The sequence below is a fragment of the Acomys minous genome, assembly GCF_964271855.1.
Source record: "Acomys minous genome assembly, chromosome: 9".
Lineage (NCBI taxonomy): Eukaryota > Metazoa > Chordata > Mammalia > Rodentia > Muridae > Acomys > Acomys minous.
The window spans coordinates 56,394,824-56,406,123 of record NC_140490.1 but is presented as its reverse complement, the minus strand read 5'-3'; the positions used below and the strand labels follow the sequence as shown (position 1 = coordinate 56,406,123).

General features: G+C 47.4%; 1 protein-coding gene and 1 long non-coding RNA gene across 2 annotated transcripts in view; one reads left to right on the top strand and one right to left on the bottom strand.

Annotated features, from left to right (window-relative positions):
- Window positions 1-1,020: 1,020 nt before the first annotated feature.
- Window positions 1,021-3,501, bottom strand: LOC311604808. Its single transcript, XR_014781693.1, has 2 exons — window positions 2,751-3,501; window positions 1,021-2,103 (listed from the first exon to the last, which is right to left on the bottom strand). It is a non-coding gene; the product is annotated as an uncharacterized lncRNA (long non-coding RNA).
- Window positions 2,348-11,300, top strand: part of RREB1 (ras responsive element binding protein 1) — a 175,780-nt gene continuing 166,827 nt past the window's right edge. The window contains exon 1 of the mRNA XM_084794878.1: window positions 2,348-2,647. The gene's annotated coding sequence lies outside the window, so the exon portion shown is untranslated. The remainder of the gene's footprint in view (window positions 2,648-11,300) is intronic.

Sequence of the window (11,300 nt, the reverse complement as noted above, 5' to 3'; positions counted from 1 at the left end):
CATCTTTGAGGGCTGGGCAGGGCTTGTCTAGCATGTCTACAAAAACTGCTTTTTTTATTGATAATTTGCAGTTTACAATAGATTTATTGGGAACCAAATCTAAGTAAGTCACTGCCATCTGCAATTAGCTTACTGCCAGTCTTTTTTTTTTTTTTTTTTTTTATTCAGATGATCAGACTCAGGGTGACATATGCTAGGCAAGCATTCTACCACCAATCTACACTCTTGCTTTAATAAGCCAGCCAAATTTAAATAAAGCATTTATTTCACCTTCCCCCAGTTAAAATAAGGCAAGAGGCAGCATAGCATTGATTGTATACGTGAGAATACTGAGAGCCCTGACCTGCCATAAACTCTCACAGCTGCTAGCAGATGACCCTGATGGGAGACGAGTGGGAACAGTTTCTTCAAAAGCCCATTCCCTTCCTACTTATTTTCTTGTAATGGCACTAAATTTACTTTTAATAATTCCTGATGGTACCATTTTTGAAACATAAACATTCCCCGTCATTATGTCCAAATCTTATAGGAGCCCTGAAGCAACAGTTCCTAAAAAGGACTATTAGCCCTAAGCAACAACACACACACACACACACACACACACACACACACACACACACACACACGCATACATGTGTGCATGATCATAAATGTGTACGCACGAATGCACACACATGTGCACACAAGCTGTATTCATGCACGCTACATTTTAAAAAGTGCACAGTATAATCTCAACTGAGAGACCTTTCAGCATTGGGTCCCTTTCAGCATTAAAGGCAGACAGGCCTTGTGATAAAGCTGCTTAACAGGGCGGGGTGGCGCACGCCTTTCACCCCAGCACTTGGGAGGCAGAGGCAGGTGGATCTCTGTGAGTTCAAAGCCAGCCTGGTCTACAAAGTGAATCCAGGACAGCCAAGGCTACACAGAGAAACCCTGTCTCAAAATACCAAAACAAAACAAACAAACAAACAAACAACCCTGCTTTACTTACTGTATAACAAATAAACTGGATTTAAACTGTTTAACTCAGCATTTACCAAACTTCCTTATTTTATTGACCACTAAAAAGGAAAACAAGTGGAATGAAAACTTAGTGCCAGGATGTCAGTAAGCAGAAGACATCAGAGATGCTCAAGTTAAACCTAAGATGTTAAAACCGGCATATCTGCAATGGATGAAACGTGGTAGAAAGGACCTTGGGTACCACTCACCCGCCCGGCCATTATAACTTACGGCTACGCTGAGGATCATTGGAACAACTCAGAAGAACCGCACTGTGGTCCTAGGCATACAAAACAATTTCCAGAGGAACGTGTACAAGTATTTCCCAAACTGAGAAGACTAAGCACTAAACACACAGGGGTAGGGTGCAGATACTGGTCGCCTTCTTCAAGTGGAAAATGAATGGACTATTCTGAGTTAAAGAGTAATTTCCAGGTACACATAAGGAGGAGCTGTTCAGCTGGCCTCAATGAAGATGCAAATCTCTTTAAGTTAAGATGGCATGTAATTAAACCACTCTGCTTTTGCCAAGCCTCTCAGTTTACTTTCACTTGAAATGACCCTTTTCCTTCAGAAGATCCCCACACCCAGAGTGATTCAACTTCATCACACCACCATTAAAATCTCTAGCTAGATGGGCACATAGGCTGAGGCGGAAAGCATCAGTGAGTCAAACCAAGTTTGCTTCCAGGGCCTGCGTGTGGTTGATGGTTTGGGCTCTTCAGGGCACCTTTGCTTGAGTGTGTGGGTATGGTCCAAGCCTCCAGTTTCTACCTTTCTTCCACATGGCTGGACCACCCTACCCCACCTGGGGCAACCTCCCCCAGGACCTGACTTTTATGGACTTTGGGTACCAGCCTAAGCTGGCACAGGATTCTCTGCATGCTCGGTGTAGCCCTCTCAGACACTTCTGATTTCATCTTCCTTCCTGCACCCCCTGGGTTTTCCAAGCTGTCCGGGTGGCTATGTCTGAGCCCATAAGAAGTATCAGATGACCGATGACCGATGACCTCTAAGTCGGCCGCCTTCACTGTAGCTTTTGCACCATAGACCAGACCAGTCGGTCCCCACCACTTCCTTCTTCTTCGCCCCCGTTGGCCTCTAGAAGAAGTGGGCGAGGAGGGAGACAGAGACGCGGTTAGTTGAAGAACTTGTGTGAGCTGGGCACTGCACCCGACTACAAGATGCTGGCTGCTGGGGACCGCCTCGCATGGCCCTCTCCCTGGTTATCCACCCCACACAGTTTCCATGGCTTCGCTGCCTTCCTCCCGCCCCTTTCCTCTTGCGGAGCCCAGTAGCAGTAGCCTGGCGGGCTGTGGGGGACGGTGCGTTTGCCTCAAGGAAGGCCTTGGTGCGCCTAAGTCCGCTCCTTAACATAACTCTGGTGAAGTTCTGTCATTTTCCTCCTCTCTTCCCCAGCACCCCCTATCTGTCGCCCACCCTGGCAATGTGCAGCCCCCGGCCAGGCCTGGTGACGCGGGGGAGGGGCGCGTGGCGCAGGCAAAGTTGCTGAGTTGCGGTGCTAGCTCAGAAGTTGCAGCTGCGACGACGTCTGCTTCCCGCCCCCTTCCTGGACTCGGCGGCTTGGAACGAGTACCCAGCGGTCACCTCCCGCTACCTGCCCTCGCCCTTGCGGCCCTGGCAGGCACCCGGCAGCATCCCCTCCCCGCGCCCAGGAGAAGCCCAGGTTTCCAGTGCAGTCGGGCTGGGGGCGGGGGGGGGGGGGGGAGGGGGCGGGCTCACCCCACCTCTGCGTTCCGCCTTAAGGAGAGGGAGTGGGGGCAGGGTGCCCTCCACCCGCGGGACCCAGAACCCTGCGATGGGGAGCGGGTTTGCAAACAGGAGGCAATGGGCCTTCCCATTCCCTCCCATAAGGGGCTTTGCCCAGGACAAGAGGTGGGAGGTGGGGGTGGGAGGTGGGACGGGGGTGGGAGGGCGGGCAAAGAGGCTGGGCCTGGAGCTGAAGTTGCCAACAGGTGCTCATGAGCTCATGTGACCTGGAGGAAGCACACGTAGGGGTAGCTAGAGAAGCGGGCTGAAGAGAGAGAGAAAGCGCTTTCTCAGGGTTCCCCACAATGCCAGACACCCGATGCACCCGCCAGCTGTGGTCCACGGAGTGCTCGCGGGTGGCTCCTCTGAGCGCTGGCGCCTTTGCGGCCTGCCGGGGAGTAGGAGGAAGAGGAGAGGGAGGGAAGGGATGAGAAAGTGGGTCAGGAATGTGACTGGATGCACACCCCTCCTGTGACCGCCCGAGGCAGCCAGCTCCAGCCTTGGAAAGCGAGTCATTTGCTGTTGTGGCTCCCCAGCATTATAGGTGGACGGGTTACCAGGGATCCCGAGGGATGTGTTTCTCTGCGACCCATTGGGAAGAAAAACTTAGTTGCCTCAGTAACAGGGTTTGGCTTGGATGCAGTCATGCAGTGAATGTTGTAGGTGAGCCTGGCCTTGGAGGAGACTACAGTAGCTCTTAGGGGGCCAGAATGCAAAGCAGAGGAGGAAGAGGAGGAGTTTGCTGTGTTTATTTGTTGTCTGTTTTGACTGTGTCAGAGGGCATCAATTTAGCACAGTTCTGAACAGTACCTGACTAAGCAGACACAAAGGTTTCAAGTTGATACCCTAGAGTTGGGAAGACCAGGGGAGAGACAGTCACAGTTCTGTATTTGGAGAAGGCCTGAGAAACAAACATTAAAGTCTTTTATTAAAAGGAGAAGAAGAAGAAAGGGGTGCGGTGTCCAGCCCTCTCAAAGCAGAAGAAGCTGTTGAGTTTCCCTCCTGGGTGCTGGAGGGAGCAGCTCACACCCCAAGCACGTGATAAGGAAGGAGGAATTGAGATTTGAACGTTATGGGCTTTCGGGTTGAAGGCAGAGGAGACAAGGGGGAAAAAAGGAGAGGAAAGGAGGAGTTGGGGGTGGGGCAAGCTGGGACTGCAAAAGGGAGGCTTATTGTGAGTTAGATTTGGTGTTGTTGTTGTTGGTGGTGGTGGTGGTGGTTTTTTGAGACAGGGTTTCTCTGTGTAGCCCTGCCTTTCTTGGACTCCCTCTGTAGACCAGGCTGGCCTCGAACTCACAGAGATCCACTTGCCTGTGCCTCCTTGAGTGCACCAACTCACCTCCACCCAGCTGTGAGTTGAATTTGTAACATAAACTTTTCTTGAACACTCCCTGGTTTCTGTCCCATTGTACACACACACACACACACACACACACACACACACACACACACACACCTGATTTTGCACTGTAGGCCAGCGTCACAGGGTGGAGGGGCAGTACTGAGGGACCCATGAGCCGAGAAATAAGTAGTCGCTGGAATTCTGACTCGGAGGTCACCACTCAATGTTTGCTTCTTCAGTGCCACCCTCAGAGTTAGGTAACCAGGGACTTGGGAATTAATGTACAGTTCTATTTCTTTCCAAAGAAGCCCACGTGGGTCAGGATGGATCTTGCCTTGGAAGGGTATGCGCTTCAAGGCCTGGGAAACTGAGCTGGATATGATGACACATGCCTGGGAGTTGAAGAAAGATCAGAGTGCAAGGTCATCCTTGCCTACATAGTCACTTTGGGGCCACCTTGTCTCAAGAAGCAAAAAACAAACTGGGAAAATGAATTTACTATAAGTTCAATCATATTCTAAATATGTGAAACAAAGGCTTATTATTTTGTTGTGAAAACTTTTATAGAGATTTCACACACACACACACACACACACACACACACACACACACACACACACGCATATCTGTTGTTGTTATTTGTTTTCAAGACAGGGTTTCTCTGTGTAGCCCTGGCTATTCCGGAACATCCTCTGTAGGCCAGGCTGGCCTCAAGCTCAGAGGTCGGCCTGCCTCTGCTTCCCGAGTGCTGGGATTAAAGGCATGTACCACCATCACTCAACTAGAAAATATTTTTTTAATAAGTACATATGTGACCATCTAATCTACATATACTAAGTACAGAACTGTGTTAAGCACTGTGGGAATGACAGACCAAACAAATGAATGTTCCTTTAAAAAAAAATCAATCCAGTCAGCTGGTGGTGGCACATGCCTTAAATCCCAGCACTTGGGAGGCAGAGGCAGGTGGATTGATGTGAGTTCGAGACCAGCCTGGTCTATAAAGTGAGTCCAGGACAGCCAAGGTTGACACAGAGAAACCCTGTCTCAAAAAACAAAACAAACAAACAAAAAGTCAATCCAGGGCTGGAGAGATGGCTCAGAGGTTAAGAGCACTGACTCCTCTTCCAAAGGTTCTGAGTTCAATTCCCAGCAACCACATGGTGGCTCACAACCACCTATAATGAGATCTGGCGCCTTGTTCTGGCATACAGGTGTACATGCAGGCAAAGCACTGTATACATAATAAATAAATCTTAAAAAAAAAAAAAGTCAATCCAATAAGGTCTCATTGGGATGACAGCGAGAAGTCAAAGGTGAGAAGTTCAGTTGCCTAAGAGTTAAGTTAAAAAGTGTCAGTGACTAAACCAGGCATAAGAAGAGAAGTCAGTAGTTGAACAGCAAAGTGAGAGGTTTAAGTCTGTTTTTCTTCTGGCTTCCATTTCTCTGAAACATTGACAGTGAACCCGGAGCATTACTTATGCATAAAAAGAAAAGATTTGCTTTTTTTGTTTGTTTGTTTGTTTGTTTTAGGGTGGCATTATCACCAGCTAGTGAATGACTATCAGTCGGGGGAGAGATAGACAAAAATTGTTACTGGAAATTCCAGAAGGGATAGAGAACACAGCAAGCTAGCTAGAGGGGCTGTGAAGTGCCAAATGCTGTGTGCCATGTGCCAAGTCCCCCTTGTCAGGGGTGCCCGGAAGGGAGCTAAGAAAGCACACGCATGCCTTTGCACAGGCTTGGGTGTTGTAGGGTGCTAGAAATGTTCTTGCATGGTGGCTGACAGGTGGCAGCCATCAGGAAGTAGTTCGTAGGACGGTCTTACAATTCAAACTTGGACTTTAAATGATAGGCATGATTTTTATAGCTAGAAAGGAAAAGGGCATTCTTTGTGCACTGAGCCTGCGAGCTGAGAGGCCAGAAGTTGCAGAACAGATTGTAGGAATCTAACTGACAGGCTTTGCTGAAAGAGATGGACCAATGAAAAGATTAGGGCCAGACCAATTAGGGACAAGGAATGGCTGGCCAAACTTGGTACTGGGACTTTATCTGCAGAAAATGGGGAATTATGGGAAGGTTTTAAGCAGGAGAATGTAAGCATACCTCAGTTCGTCCTTGGTAGATACTATTATTATTGAGGGTTTATCCAATTCAGAGTCAAACAAGTCCATTTTTCCAATAGCTCAGATGATTGCTAGCAACTTTTAACAGTAAAATAATATATATGGCTAGGCGGTGGTGTGGTGGTGCATCCCTTTAATTCCAGCACTCAGGAGGCAGAGACAGGCAGATCTCTGAGTTTGAGGCCAGCTTGGTCTACAGAGCAAGCTCCAACAGAGCCAGGACTACACACACACACAAACACACACACAAAACTGTCTCAAAACCCAAAAAGATGTGCATCATTAGGCATAATGTCTCATACTTAATAGACTTAAGCACAATTAAACATAACTTGAATGGGTTGAAGGAAACCCAAAGAATTCCACATGACTCTATTTACTTTATCGCAGTGGTCTGGAATGGGCCCTGCCGTATCACCAAGGTAGTTTGTAGGAGATCAATGTTAGATTTGGAGGAGCCAGCCTTAGAGTTGGAGTGGAAGTTTAAGGGCCGTGATTGGACCCAAAGGGACAATGGGCATAACTTTTGTCAAAGGAAATGAGAGTGGAGATGCAACCCAGTGGTTGTATACTTGCTTAGAATATACAAGACCCTTTCAAGATCAATTTTTTTTTTTTATGAAGATAAAAGAACGGCTAGAGAAATGGCTCAGTAGTTAAGAGTGCTTGCTGCTCTTTCAGAGGACCTGATGGTTGCCAGCACCCATGTAGCTTACAACTGTGTACAATTTCAGGCCCAGGGGATCTGACATCCTCTTCCTGGACTCCACAGGTACACATGAACACACATAAATAATACTTTGTTTGTTTTTGTTTTTCGAGACAGGGTTTCTCTGTGTAGCCTTGGCTATCCTGGACTCACTTTGTAGACCAGGCTGGCCTCGAACTCACAGAGATCTGCCTGCCTCTGCCTCCCAGAGTGCTGAGATTACAGGTATGAATCATAAATAATACAATTTTAATAATAAAAAAGAAAATGACAGCTGGGCGTGGTGGCGCAGGCCTGTAATTTCAGCACTTGGGAAGCAGAGGCAGGCATATCGCTGTGAGTGTGAGGCCAACCTGGTCTACAAAGAGAGTCCAGGACAGCTCAAGGCTACACAGAGAAACCCTGTCTTGAAAGAAAAGAAGAAAAGAAAATGACAACATTTTATAGAATGTATATGGGCCGGGCTCAGAGGTCAAAGTACATCTAGATTCTTCATGTGATAGGAAGAGCCACAGAAGCCTGTGCTCAAAGCAAACTGAAAAGTTCTTTTGAGAAACTCGTGTTCAAGGCCGTGTTAGAGCCTGGGTTTAAGTGGTTTAGGGGAATGGGTGAGTCATGGATGTGTGCATCGCTCAACTGGAAGTGATGGCGGGTCCCAGGTGTGACTGAGCACCTGAGTTAGAACCAGTTGGCAAAGACCAGCTTTAGGGAGCATTCTCAGTTAAAATGTGCCTCGGTACAATTTGGAAAAATCTCCCTCCTCAGACCACAAATTAGTCATTTCTGGGGCTTTTTGGAGAACCCAAATGATGGCTCAGCAGTGTTCTAACCAAAGTGCTTTAGCTCAGTGCCTCCTAACCTGCCTCATCAGATTAAGGTGCCCCACCCATAGGCTCTGCATCAAATCATCTTGGGGTAAGCAGTCCATATTTTTAATAAGCCCTTTAGAACATCCTTGCGTGGATCCTTTGAGATAACTTTGGTTTTCACCAGTTTATGGTCCAGCCTCCCGTGACTCTCCTAAGAAAGTTCTAGCTTTCCATGCGTTCTTGTCAAGCCTGTCCTCTGTTTGCGGATTGGACAGACAGTCCTTGACAGACAGTAGTCAAAGCTGTTTTTATCCCAGTGACCTGCTGCCTTTCCGAATTTAGCAGTGGTCTGGAAGAGAGGACGGGATGTGTGCCTCAAGCCCTCTGCCTGGCTGGGGTGGAAGGAGGCAGTATTTCTGAGCCCTGTGTGGTGGGGAGTGACTCAAACTGTGTACATGGCAGCCTGTGGGGATGATGCAATAACCCAGCTTGGGCAGACCACTTCCTGTACCTTTGGATTCACAGACCTAGGGTGTGGCGATTGGCAGTAGTCTCAGGAGTAGACTGTTTGGCTGGAGTCTCAAGGCAGCTCTGTCAGTCTAAGGTGAGGTCAGGCGAGCCACAGGCGGTAAGCCCACAAGGTCTCACAGCATCTACTAGCTTAAAGACAGATACATCCTCAGAAACTTGAACTAAGATTCTGAAAGGCAAAGGCCATAGGTGCAAGAAACACCCACCTACATATCTGTCTCCTGCTCGCTCACTCGCTTTCTTTCTTTCTTTCTTTGGTTTTTCAAGACAGGGTTTCTCTGTGTAGCCCTGGCTGTCCTGGACTCTCTTTGTAGACCAAGCTGGCCTCAAACTCACAGAGACTCACCTGCCTCTGCCTCCCTGAGTGCTGAGATTATAGGCATGCACCACCTCGCCTAGCTGTCTATTTATTTATTATTATCACAAAAAGAAATATATGTTCTGTTGAGGACCAGTCAGACATCTTGTCACAGCCCACTTTCAGTCAGGCTAGTATTGATTACCCAGCTACAAACTGATCATTGGCTCTTCTTTTATAAGATATAAAGAGATCGGCTCATGTGTCGACAGTATGACATGCCTGGTGAAAGAACAAATGAAACCTCCTGTTTAAAATTCACAGTGAAGATTGTAAGTGGCAGGATCTTCCCCCATACTCCATCCTTCTCTGTGTATGTCGGGGTTTGCTGTGTGCACATGAGTGCAGGCACTCATGGAGGTTAGAGGTATCAAGTCCCCTGGGGCTAGAGTTACAGGTGGTTATGAGCCAAACTGAACTCTAGTCCTCTGAGAGAGCAGTGCACACTCCTCTTTTTTGTTGTTTTGTTTTGTTTTTTGTTTTTTCAAGACAAGGCTTCTCTGTGTAGCCTTGACTATCCTGGACTTGCTTTGTAGACCAGGCTGGCCTCAAACTCAGTGATCCACCTGCCTCTGCCTCCCAAGTGCTGGGAGCAGTACACACTCTTTTCTGCCCCCCTCACCCCCCTCCCCATGAGACAGGATTTCTCTGTGTAGCCTTGGCTGTCCTGGACTCGCTTTGTAGACCAGGCTGGCCTCGAACTCACAGCAATCTACCTGCCTCTGCCTCCAGAGTGCTGGGATTAAAGGCGTGTGCCACCACCACCCGGCCTGCAGTATGCACTGTTAACCACTATTCCATCTCTCCAGCCCAATAGTACATTTTAAAATTTGAGATTATTTTTGCAATTGCTTTCTGTTTTCCTATAGCCATTCCTAATGCCCACGAAGCAGATTTGAAGGCCATCACCCCAACAGGTCAGCTTCAGGATTTTCAGTTTGTTTTTCTCCACAGATGAAATGCCCTCTGACAGCTGTGGCAGCTAGGGCCATGTATAGTTAATTTCATGGCTTTCCACCTAAAAGTACTGCTGGCTTTATGAAACTCATGGAATAAGTTGGTTTTACTCAAAACTTTGCTTTTTGCTGATAAGCCTTTAAAAGATTTGTTAAAAACCAGTTTGACACTTTTTTTTTTTTTTTTTTGGCTTTTCAAGACAGGGTTTCTCCATGTTAGCCTTGGCTATCCTGGACTTGCTTTGTAGACCAGGCTGACCTTGAACTCACAGAGATCCTCCTGTCTCTGCCTCCCAGGGGCTGGGATTAAAGGCCTGGGCCACCACACCTGGCTCTGAGTTTGACAGCTTTTTAAATGTAACATGTTTGAAGGCCTAGGCTAGAGAATTCTGAAACAATATCAAGGTTGGAACTCAAGCAGAGCACTTTAAACAACATTCATGAAGTTCACTTTTCTAAACTAGGAGGACTCCCCTTTTCAAAGCCAAGATGTCCTAATGAGATTGGATTAGCAATAGAGTTTTTTGTTTGTTTGTTTGTTTTTTAAATGATAGAATCCAAATCAGGCATAGGTAATGTAGAATTTCACCAAGAACTTGGGAGATGGGTGAGTAAAGATGAATATATGTATATTCAAATCCTCACAGTCCTGGTTCCCTCTTCTTCCCAAATAGGACTTACTAAGACCAATTTAGCAACATATAATATCTATTTCTAAATCCTTGGTGCTATCCTAGTGTAGAAGCCCAGGGCATCAGACGAGAGGCATTCCTCCCACCATCTCTCAGCTTGATAGGGTCTCATGTATACCATTACCTTGGATTTCTGATCTGCCTCTACCTCCTGAGTGCTAGCATCACCGCCACCACAATGGGGATCCGCAATGCTGAGCGTTGAACCCAGGCCTTCCTCCGTGGTAGACGAGCACCTCACCAACTGAGCTATGCGAGGACATAGGCACAAGCAGCCAATGGCTGCTTCACAAAGGGTTAACTAGGGAGTCCCTGTTTGGGGGTTTGGGTTTGTTTGTTTGTTTGTTTGTTTTTGGTTTGTTTTTTTTCTGGTGCTTGGTATGAAAGCCAGGACCTCAGAGATGCTAGCCAATTGCGCTGTGTACCTGATGGTGTCTCTTGACGATTTCATATCACAGTTCTAGAATGTTTGTCTTTCTCAGTGCACAGTAGTTGTAGGCTTCAACCGGACTACCAGAGAGGAGAGAGACAATCGTTCATATTGTCACATTGCAGATACTGAAAAAACAAAAAAAAGGTAAGTTGGAGCCAGTCTTGGTGGCACATGCCTGTAATTCCAGCACTCTGGGAGGCAGGTGGATTGCTGTGAGTTGGAGCCATCCTGGTCTACAAAGCAGGTCCAGGATGGTAAAAGCTACAAAGTGAAACCTTGTCTCGAGGAGGGGGGGGGCAGAAAGTAAGTTGAGACCTGTCTTGGGAGTAGACTTGAGGTTAGCTTTTGTTTTAAATCAGGGGGTGATTGGTTAGTTGGTTTCTGACCTAAAGAAGTGCTTCAGCTTTTAAACCCCAAACTGCAGCCCTGCACACAAGCCTGTTTGCACAGGAAAACTGCATGCTACTACCAAAGTGCAGGGTTCCAGAGCTGGGTTCCTTTTGCCTTGCCAGTCTCGTGTCAGCAAGACTGCTATGCAGTCCTGAAACGTCAGCTTAGCCCTCAGACTCTGT